Below are 12,383 nucleotides of genomic sequence, written 5' to 3'. Positions count from 1 at the left end.
AAAAATCGGGGTCTGGCGGGTCGCAAGGCAGAAAAACAAATAGAGAAAAAAAAATAATAATAAAAAATTCGGGTCTGGCGAGTCGACCCGCCAGACACGAAATTTTCGGGTCTTAATCGGGTAGACCCGATTACGACCCGAACCCGATTAGCCCAAACTCAATACCTGTTTTTTCGTGTCGTGTTCGTGTCGGATTCGCGGGTCGTGTCAAAATTGCCGGCCCTACTTTTTATGTTGTTTATTTCCCTGTAATTTTGTTTGGTTTTCCTTTTTTTGTTCTTTCTGTCTTGTTTTGTTTCCCTGTAATCGTTTTTGTTTTTGCTTGTAATAATGCTTGGTCCTCTCTCTCGATCTGCCTGCCTGATGCCCTTCGGGTTTGTTGCTTTGGTCCAGACCTTTGGGTTATGGATGTGAACGTTATCCTGGCTTTCGGGTTGAGGATGATGAGCTTTGGCTTGGGGTTCTCTACCCTCAGTGCCGATGAATAAGAGCTACCTATGCATTGGTTTGAGTTTATTTGGCGTAGATCTGCTGTTTAATTTGAAAATTAGTCATAGGTTAGCGGATTTTGTTTGAGTCTGGAATGTAATAAGTCATCTTTGACGCTTGTAACCTCGTAGCTTCGGCTATGGTTGCTTCAGAGCTTTTGCTCTGTGTTATTTGAGCTTTATGCTCATTAATCAATGAATGAGACTGAACTGATTCCTTTCAAAAAAATAAAAAAAATAAAAAAATAAAGAGCATTGACGAAAGATTTGTATCTTACTAGGCTTGAGCCACCAAGAGAAAAAAACACAGAGGATGGAAGAACGGCTTCGCCGTTATTCCCTCCTTCCCCCTTCCCTGTCACTCTCCCTCTTCCTCCCCTTTGTAGCAATGTTTGGTGTCTTCTCTGTAGTCTCTTTAAGTCTCCATTTTAGTTCTAGTTTTTAGATTGAGATCTAGATTGAGTTCTTCATGCTCAAATCTACTTGTCCCGGCCAGCTTCTTCACTTTCCTTTGTGTCTGCACCGATCAACCAACGGAGTCTCGCGTACTAGAGCGTGTTTCTCACGCGCTGACACGTGGATCTCACGCTCCAAGTCGTGTTTTCCTAGGGATGTCTACAATGCTGTGCTCCTCCGTTGCTGCTTCTGGTGGAGTTTTGTTGTTTTTAGTTTTTTTCTTCTATTTATTTTTTGTTCTTTTTGTCCTGATCTTTAGGCTGAGGATGATTTGACCGGTGTGGGGGATTTACTCTCACGGTCGAAAAATAAGTTTTGAAAATTTGGGTTACCTATGTCTTAGATCTAGTCTGCTTGGAGTAGATCTGTTTCATAAATAAAGTTGTACATGGAGTTAGCGAAAGCTAATTTCATAGATATGATTTAATTGTAAGAATTTTATGATTGTGTCTATAACTTTGTAATTTTATAGCATTTGACTATGTTTTATCAAAGCTTTATGCTATGTGATGTAAGACGGTAAAAGCTTTTATATTCTTGATTTTTTATCAATTGATTCTAAAATATTTCTGTTCAAAAAAAAAAAAATAAAATAAAATTAAGGAGTATTGACTAATCCATTTACCATAATTGGAACTTTTCTTTCTTTGTGACTTTCCATCTTTCTTCATTTCTCTTTCCAAAATCTCAATATCTTGTACATTTACTTCTTTCCATCTTCTAATTGATAATATTTTTTTTTAATCATAATTGGGGCCTTAATTAAAGATATTGACTAATAGTATTTGAATTAAAACACTGTAAAAGACTGAAAATCACATGCAAATAATGATGCCTGTGTGGCCAAGGTTTTTGTGAAACTAAAATGTTATCCCACAATAGTAATAGCACATTTATGAGTTTGATTCATATAGACCAGGTTTACCTAATTTCGAGGTTTGGATGTTACATATGTAATCATGTATTTTCTATCACAACGGTAATCCGAGAAAGCTTGTACAATAAATATGAAAAATATATACAACAAACTATGGTAACGATAAAATTTATTTTGGCGACCAAACTAAGATATCGAGCTCCTTCAACTTGTCTAAGCTCTTTTCTCCAAGTAATTAGAATCTAAATTGACTGGATATAAATCAGCCGCAGATGTAGAAGAAGCAGTCCATGGGCCATCCGTTGACGCACTCTGTATCAATGTAGAAGAAACACTCTCTATTTGGCTCGCATGCATATTCTGCTCTTTACTTTGTTGAAAATGCTCCCACATTGCCTCTTTCATTTCCCTATTTGAGACACTTGGATCTGAAACCAACACTGGAACAATAGTGCCGCCCTCAAGCATGCTCACCACTGAAGACATGGCAGGCCTAATTGCTGCAGAAGCATTAGTGCATAGGAGAGCCACATTGATCATCACCATAACCTCTTCTTTCTTGTAGTTAGAGCCCAACCTTGGATCAACTAGTTCCAAGAAACTCTCTTTCTCTTTTAAAAGCAGTGCCTAGAAACAGGGAGATGAGAGAAAGGTATAAAATTTGTGGCCTCTAATTAGCCATAACATGGTACTAGTTAGGAACCTTGTCAATTTTCTTGCTTTGCAAAATATGACAATTGGATATTCATCACGAAACAATTCCCTAATCTAACAATTTAAGATGAACAAACACAAGTAGAGTAAAAATTAACAAGAGCGTAAGAGAATTTAATGCAAGAAAGAAAGAGATTCAAATTACCCAATCAAGAAGATGGAAAGATTCCTCCTTTGCTCGGTAACTAGTATTACTCCTTCCACTTACAATTTCCAAGGCAACAACTCCAAAACTATATACATCTGCTTTGTCAGTCAAATAACCCCGCATTGCATATTCAGGTGCTATGTATCCACTACCAAATCACGAAACAATGGGTAACATTTTCAGCATCATGAATTTGTAAAATTGCTAATATTAAGGGCAATAATTTGTAATTGTTTTTTTTTTTTTTTTTTTTGTTCTTAATGGCATGTGTAAACTAAAATCATTGCCATGAAGTAATCAAATTAGATTGTAAAACAATTCATCCAATGAAATTTCTCAAGCTGAATTTTTTTGGTATAGTTGAACTTTACTAGCAATTCCTTTACTTTCAATTGTTTTTTTCTCTATTTCTTTGAATCTATTGGCATCACATGAAGACAAGAAAAAAGATAATACGAAACACTGTGAAGTTAAATTAATACACAACAACTCACTAAGTTCCAGCAACTCGGGTGCTTATGTGAGTATTATCTTCTTCATCGAGCTTGGCCAAACCAAAATCAGATATCTTAGAGTTGAGATTTTTATCAAGTAAGACATTGGTAGCCTTGATGTCTCTATGAACAATCTTCAATCTTGATTCCTCATGGAGATAGGCCAAACCTCTTGCTATGCCAACACAAATCTTTTGTCTTGTTGGCCAATCCAATTTCAACTCATGTTCTTTTGGACCTTCAATCAATCAAATTAATAAAAAACAGTAAATGACCATGCATACATGCATCTTATCAATGACTAAAACTACACAACAAAAACAGTTAAGTGCATTAAGGTAAAATTTTACCAAACAAAGCACGAGCGAGACTATTATTTTTCATGTACTCGTATACTAGCAACAATTGATTTCCTTCAATACAGCATCCAAAGAGCTTAACAAGATGAGGGTGTTGCAAAGCAGAAATCATGCCTATCTCATTCACAAACTCACGATTCCCTTGCTTTGATTTAGAAGAAAGCTGTTTGACTGCAATTATGGTGCCATCTAACAAAAGGCCCTGCATTTGGGAAACATAAACTTTTTTCACCTATGAACAAGGAACCCTTCAAAAAGAAAGAACAACAATAAGAAACATTCACCGAAAATAAAAGCTTTATTCTGCAAATACCTTATAAACAGAACCAAAACCACCTTCCCCAATTTTATTTGCAGCATCAAAGTTGTTTGTTGCAGCTTTGATTTGCCTTAAGGTGAATGTACCAGTTTGCAAGTTCAAACCCTTTAAATCTGAGGAAGATGCCAAGTCAAATGCATAAGCATGTCAAATTATTGACATTCCACATAGTTTGAGACATTTTAAAGTGTATTGTGTGCATATGCACCTGTTGTGTGTTCAAACATACATGCAAAGACTCTAAAGAACATATCATAAATAAATATTTATCTATATAATAACAACATTAATTGCCTTGCAAATACCTTGTTCCATCTTATTTTTCTGTCCTAGACAGCATTTCCACCAGAGGATACCTAGAACCAAAAATATAACAAAAGCACCAGCAGCAACAATCCCGACCTTTGCACCTAGAAATATACCAGTTCCATTTTTTGATGGTGGTATAAAGTCTGTTTGAAGAAAAGAAACATAAGAGTTACAATGTTAAGATTATTGTCAAGGTAATTGATACAAGAAATTATCATCCAACCAAGTAATTCATGAAAACAAGAGCTCTAAACTGACAATTAGGAATACTTTAATGAAAATTAACAAGACAAGGATTTTATTCTCTTATTCATCATGATGATTTTTGAATAGCATATCTTGAAGTAGTACACATCAAACTAAAAAAATATAAAATAAAAATAAAATCATAAAAAAAAAGTGGACAAAAAAGGAAAATATATACATCTATGATACCATAAAGAAATTAAAAGGTTCAAATCAAATACCAGGACCCACCGAAATAGCTGAAATAAGAGGACCATAGACTCCTCTATCCGGGATAGCAGTTGTCCCCTTCCCAGCCCAGTAGAAACGGATCTCTAAGGTATCATTAGTCACGGCAGCAGTAAATTTTTTTATTACTGCCTTACCCACTCCACCAGCCTCCTTTACAATGTTGAAATCCTTCTATACACGCTCTCCCTACAATATTCTAATCCATTTATGTCATCCATTTCATGCTAGCAACTGTTTAAGTAGATGAAAGTGGAAGTATATTGTAATAATTACCTGAATGTAAATATCAAATATACGCCTTCCCAAGCTGCTATAGCTTTTATCATCCGTGAACATTATCTCCTCAAAATGGAGGTTTACTGTGTAATTTCCATTTCCCAAACAAAAAGCATAATAAGTAAGAGAGAGAGGAGAAATGCGTGCTTCCTTGTAAAGTTCAGAGAGACTAGATGAACTTTGCACAATATAATTGTCAGTTTGACCGTTATCCATGATGTCACCAGTGCTGCTAAATCCCCAGTTTTGTGGACTCTTGTGGAATTTTGAAGGTCCACCGGGATCTGTATCAACATCATATACAGTACTTCCATTAATGGTTACTGCTTCTCCGCCGCAATTTATATGAAGTTTGTATAATTCTGGGATAAATGCAACAACAAATTAGTAACAACTAAAAAGTAGACATATATAATTCATATTCATCAAAAAAGAAAAGGATGAAAACATATTCACTACTTTCAATTGATCAAACTTACTTTGATCAGGACAACGAGAGCTTCTCAAACATGAAACCAGGCCACTGTTGGAACAATCAAGGTCCAAAGCAAGTTATTATTAAGATCAAAATTGGATTTGTGTTTACTCATATCAAGGCAACACACAAGAAAGTTAATATAATAAGATTTTGATAGATGAAGTTGATACTTACAAGTGATGACGTACATGCTGACAACGCGGCACACGGTTCCATTGGAGGAGGAGCAGTCACAGGTGAGATTATTCTCTTTTGATCCTTCGGCTCGGTAGAACCATCCAGAATCTCCACTGCACGGATCGACGCTGAAATTCCAGTCCGTCTTCCCCAAACTCTTCGCTATGCCACATAAAGCTTCCACTGCAAAAGTTATATACGATCAAATCCAACCAATCAAATTTGCACGTTTTCCTGATGAAAATACTTGATTTTTATTCTGGTGTGATGAAAGCATACCTTCATCATCCGGCAACACAGCGGCTCCGAAAACAAAGGTTGCGAAGCAAAAGAAGAGAGTTGAAGCAAGGAGAAATGGAACAAGAAGAAACATCTTCTTCTTCATTTTGCTAACGAAAACACCTTCACCTACCCTCGCAAAATGGTGCCAAAATCACATTGATTGATCTCTAATGCATGAGGAAAGCTGCGAGGAAGCAAGGGAATAATATAACTTCTGCTTTTGGTTTGAGTGATAAAGAGAGAACACTTCAAAGACGTACAAATCAACTATTATTGTGTAAAGTTTAAGCAAGTGTTTACTTATTTTGTGGACAACTTGTAAACTTAATAGGCCACGAAATTTATTACTCTCCAATAATGCACGGAACATATATGTCGGTGTTGTTTCGGAATAGACTTGGTAGATATGTAATTTTAAAATTTTTGGTTGAGAAGTAATTGATATAATATAAAGTAGATTAAATTTTTTTTTTTTTTTTTTTGTATAAAAAAGTGAAATTTTTTGTTTTGTATTAAGTTTTTTATTTAAATAATAATTAAAAAAATATAGATATGATGTAAAAAATTAAAATGTTGAAAAGTTAAAAAGAAAAAAATTAGACTTTGACAAGTTGATCGCCTAACAAGCCCAAAAAATTGGACACATGTGAAAAGGTGAAAAAGACAGCATCTAGCGTGTGCATGTGCTCTATTTTTTTTTTTTTTTTTTGTAAAATATATATATATATATATATATATATATATAAGTATTGAAGTAAGATAACATTGAGTTGGTACTTGGTAGTGTTTTTAAAAGTAATAAAAGTTGATACGATAAAACCTTAACAATAAAAATAAGAAAAATAAAACAATCAATAAAAAAATAATCCAATATTTGTTTATTTAATAATGGAGACAACTGTAAAAATAATAATAAAAATAAAACACACATATATGCCACTTGCCTCGTGCGGGTCCCTCAATGTCTACACAAGTTGTTGAAAAACAAGTCTTGGAAATCTGGTCATACATAGGAACATCACATTCAATCAAAAGATGATAGGAACGAAGAAGGTTCGAGGGCATTGTATGCATTACTGAGAAACATGGCTGATGGGATGGGATGAACATGCATGAATATGTATTTGACTGTCCCCCTGAAAAGATGTGAATTGAACGTGATGAGCACAAAGATTCTTCAGTAGCAGTGAGTCTCTGATCGCGAATGCCCACTTGTTTTAAACCACGTGATTAATTAATTGTAGCCACCCGATGAAAGAAGAGACTAGCTAGAGATCTGTATATGGATTATGGATATACTCCCTTTTGGATGCTATATAATGTAGTTAAGTTTAATCAAATCAAGAAAATGGGCAAATCGAAATTCTTTAATTAGAGTTAAAATTGAATTTGATTAAATTTTGTATCCTGCACATACCTTAATATTTTGATCATAACTTTTGGCGCAAGAATCAGATTGAAGTGAAAGCAGTGGCATTGGAAAGCTAACTCGAAATTCTAAAAATATTTGTGAAATACAAATTGTATAATTCGGACGTTTGACATATTGAGTATTAGGGTTAGTCTCTCTTAGAGTAAAATGTTGTGCCTTCATCACAGATCATCAACAACGTAAAAAGCCTATAGGAGTTCCGATAAAGAAGATTGAGTAGAAGAATGGTTTCAAACATTCTGGGAAGGGCTAGTGCGGTGGACGGCTAATGGGTCGCTTGTCTTATGCAAGAGAGTGTCGACTTCAAAGGTTTTGTAAGTATAAACTTCTTATAATCCTCATTTTTCTATAATGATTGATTTATTGGGTATAACTACCCCGGAGAGGTTTTACTTTTAGAAAGTTCTCTAAAATGTCTCCGCTTCGTCACCAAAATATTTGTCTATTTGATTTATTGTTCTACATATTTTGGTGAATGATTGGTTGCGATTGTTTAATTTTTAATTTCGCATTATTTTTTATAAACACCTAGTCTAGGTGTATTTTGGAGTCTATTTATATTTTCAAAAAATTAAAAATAAAAATATTTTGAAAATTTATATATAAAATACTAAGAGATTGATGACATTGTAAACTTTTTAAAGTTGACAGAGTTTTTCTCCAACTAAGTTGGAGAAATTTCCTCCAACTCAATCTATAAAAATGACATGAATCCTTTAAACATGTGAAATGCATATGTTTTTTTAATAGCAGGAAAAAAGTTGGAATAAATTTTACTAAAAATTCATATGCATCTCATATATTATTAAAAAAATGGACACATGTCATTTTTATAAATTACGTTAGAAGAAGTTCATCCAATCCAGTTTGGGGAAAAACTCTATTATTTTTATTTTTTTTTTAAGGAAAAAGTTGAAACCTTATTTGAATCACTGTGCTAGAGCAACTTGCTCTAACAAAATAGTCTCGGAAATACAATCTGGAGATTCACTCCATACAATATCCACTCCATTTTTGGCAGCAAACTTAGAAAGAGAGTGTGCAGCCTGGTTCCCTTCTCTAAAGCTCATTTTCCAGTGGGTGAACATCTGGAGTTCAATCTTGATATCTTCCACAACATGACCTAGTCGAGTCCAATCATCCTCTTTGCAATTAACAGCATCTACAAGACTTTTAGCATCCTCTTCCAGATGCACATGAGTGAGCCCCATTTTCCGGCATAAGTCTATAGCCACCAGCTCCGCCATTGATCCAGTTGCTATCGGTGAGGGGTTCCCCCCACGAGAGAAACATCTCGCCACTACCACTTGTCCATAGCAGTCCCGTATCACCACCCCACCTCCCATTCACCCCTCCTTACAGCTCAAAGAAGCATCCCAGTTGGCTTTAACCCATCCCATACTTGGAGCTCCCCATTTGTTTGGACCCTCAATGACGTTGTTATGCATATTCGTGGGCCTCTCGTCCTGAGCAGCCTTGAAATCTTCAGCCTGTTTTGCTTGGTTAAAAATGGTGGTCGGATGAGAGAACAGTCCACCATGTAATTTATCATTACGTCTCAGCCAAATCCTTCTGGCTAGCCCGGCAAATAAGGTCATCTCATCTTGGGTACACTTTTGAAATATCCCTTCCACAACCTCTAGAAAACTAGGACCAACAAAACAACTCTTTTGGAATTTTACAGGGCCCATACCCCAAACATCCGAAGCTGCTGGACTTTGCCATAAAATGTGAAAACTTGTTTCCACCATGAAGCCACAGATTGGGCACTTAGGATCCTGAATTACCTTCCATTTGAGGAGATTTTCCTGGGTAGGGAGGATGTCATGACAAGCTCGCCACAAAAAAAAATTCCGACGTTCAAACACGCCAAGCCCCACAGCTTTTTCCAAACTTGATTGGCCCCCTGCTAGAGGAGCTCGCAACTGAACCCGTTATGTTATTTTCCAACTGCATATGATAAGCACTCTTAACGGAAAAAATTTTGTTTGTAGTACCTCTCCAAATCAAGGTGTCCGGCTAGTTTGTGCGGCTAATAGGAATGGATTGGATCAATTGGACCTCCTCCTTGTAAAAAATTCGCTCCAATAATAGGACATTCCCCACCTTTTTATCTGCATCAATTGATTCCTTCATAGTGGCATCTGAACTGAGGACATTCGTTGGAGAGATTATTCAGAACGTTGACGAGTTAGAAATCGACCTATCCTTCCATATTCAAACAGTAGCTCCATTCCCAATACGCCAAAATAGATCCTCCTTTAACACGTCACAAGAGCTATGTATACTCCTCCATGCAAAGGATGGCTTTGCACCCACCTTGGCATCTAGGATAGATCCATCCGGATAATACTTCGCTTTCATGATCTTCACAACTAAGCTCTCCGGTTCCTTCCATAGTCTCCAGCTTTGTTTCGCTAATAGGGCCCTATTAAAAAGATTGAGATTCCGAAAGCTCATTCCACCTGAAGCTTTGGCCATACCCATCTTCCCCCAACTCATCCAATTAATTCGAGTCCCATTTTCTTGGTGACCCCACCAAAATTTTCGCATTTGAGAATTGATATCCGAACAAAGGTCATTTGGCAATAGAAAAATACCCATACAGTAAGACGGAATTGCCTGAATTACCGCCTTTAGTAGAATTTCCTTACCAGTTTAGGATAAAAATTTCAGCTTCCAATCTTGTAGTCTTTTCCACACCGGATCTAGAATGCCCTTGAAAGCTGCTGTGCGTGATTTTCCCACCAAAGCTGGGAGGCCCAAATAAGTGTCATAACGTTGGGTAGCAGGTACTCCTACAATTGCCAAAATTGCTTTCTTATCCACCATTGCCGTATTTTTGCTAAAAAACAGGGAGGTATTATTATTGTTGAGCCGTTGGCCCGACGCTTTTTCATAAAGTTGCAAAATATTATGCAACCTTTCCCATTGTGTGACGCTGGCCCTGCAAAATAACAGACTGTCATCTACAAAGAACATATGGCTTATTTGGGGGCCCTCCTAGAAGTAGCTACCCCCGTCAAAGCCCCCGCCCCATTAGCATTATTTATCATTGAACTCAGAGATTCTGCACATAAAAGGAACAGATATGAGACTGAAATTTTCTCCAAACCAGTCTGAAGGAAATATCTTCCAAACTATTTAAAATAGTGCCAAGTGTCTATAAACATTAAAAAGATACATTGAATTCTTAACGTCATTAATAACAGTATCTTAAATATTTATAGACACTTGGCACTATTTTTTTTGAAAAATATGAAACTTCCATTGATGAAATTCCATGAGCATACAGCTCTGAAAAATCATAGCCAAAAGCTATGAAGGTTACAAAGTCATAAAAATGACTTCAAGTTTCTTCTAAACCATGTACAATTACATTTAAGGAACATATCTGCTTCGTGCATACTAAATCTAGGACATGGGTAGTCCAAATACAAAACAAAAATAAAAAAACAACTAGAAACTGAAAATCCGGCCATGAGAGTTAAGCATCAACATCGATCTACTCCATCCTCAACTCGAAGGCTAGAACAAACAAAATAAAAAACAAAAAACAAAAACCCCACAAGCAGCAGCGGAGTAGCATGGCATCGTAGACATCCCTTCGGAAGACACTCCTTGGCTGAAGAAGACGATCAGATCTAAGATTGAAGAGATTAGATCTGGATCTAGATCTAGATCTAGATCTACAAACTAGATTTAAAGCAACTTGCTAGAAACGAAGACTAGTGGAGCCTCCATAGAAGAAACCAAGCACTGCTATTGTGAAAGGGGAGGATGGAAGATCTAGATCTAGATCTTCCCTCTTCTTGAAGTTCTTCTTAGTGTTGTCTAGAAGAAAAGAGAGTAAAATTCTAGAGAGAAGGCAGAGCCTCTCTCTAGAATAGAATCTACTTGGCACTATTTTAAATGGGTTGGAGGATATTTCCTCACGACTGGTTTGGAGAAAATTTTTGTCCATATTTTAAAGTCTCAATATTTTTTATTTTGTATATATTATTATAATTGGGGCCTTAATTAAGGAGCATTGACTAACCTTTTAACTATAATTGGAGCCTTTCTTTTTATGTGACTTTCCATCTTTCTTCATTTCTCTCTCTAATATCTCAATATTTTGCACATTGAATTCTTTCCATATTTCAGTTGGTAATATTTTTTTAATCATAATTGTGGCCTTAATTAAAGATATTGACTAATGGGATTTGATTTTTTTTTTTGGAAATCGAATGGGATTTCATTTAAAACACTGTAAAGATTAAAAATCACATGCAAATAATGATGCCTATGTGGCCACGATTTTTGTGAAACTAAAATAATATCCCATACTAATAATAATAGCACATTAATGAGTTTGATCCATATAGACCAGGTTTACCTAATGTCTAGGCTTGGATCTTACATATGTAATCATGCCTTTTCTTTCAGTCATAATCCGAGAAAACTTGTAAAATGAAAATGAAAAATATTCAACAAACAATTGCGACGTTAAGGTTTATACTAACGACGATATTGCGATATCGAGCCCCTTCAACTTCTCTAAGCTCTTTTCTCTAAGTAATCAGAATATAAATTGACTGGATATAGATCAACACCAGATGTAGAAGAAGCAGTCCATGGGCCCGTTGATGTGCTATGTATCAATGAAGAAGAAACACTCTCTTTCTGGCTGTCACTCATATTCTGTTCTTTAGTTTGTTGAAAATGCTCCCACATTGCCTCTTTCATTTCATTATTTGAGACACTTGGATCTGAAACCAACCCTGGAACAACAGTGTTGCCCTCAAGCATGCTCACCACTGAAGACATGGAAGGCCTAACTGCTGCAGAAGCATTAGTGCATAAGAGACCCACATTGATCATCACCATAACCTCTTCTTTCTTGTAGTTAGAGCCCAACCTTGGATCGACCAATTCCAATAGACTATCTTTCTCTTTTAAAAGCTGTGCCTGGAAACGGGAAGATAGGAGCAAGGTATAAAATTAATACAAGCAAAATAAAAATTAACAGGAGTGTAAAAGAAATAAATGCAAGAAAGAAAGAGATTCAAATTACCCAATCAAGAAGATTGAAAGATTCCACCTTTGCTCGGTAAC

The 12,383-nt window shown here is 36.0% G+C and overlaps 1 pseudogene; it reads right to left on the bottom strand.

Moving 5' to 3' along the window:
* Positions 1 to 1,829: 1,829 nt before the first annotated feature.
* LOC132174445 (probable leucine-rich repeat receptor-like serine/threonine-protein kinase At3g14840) overlaps positions 1,830 to 12,383 on the bottom strand; it is a 14,553-nt pseudogene continuing 3,999 nt past the window's right edge.

This window comes from Corylus avellana, chromosome ca3, assembly GCF_901000735.1.
Source record: "Corylus avellana chromosome ca3, CavTom2PMs-1.0".
Taxonomy (NCBI): domain Eukaryota; kingdom Viridiplantae; phylum Streptophyta; class Magnoliopsida; order Fagales; family Betulaceae; genus Corylus; species Corylus avellana.
Note: the sequence above shows the minus strand (reverse complement) of the source record. Positions and strands in the feature narration are given on the sequence as shown.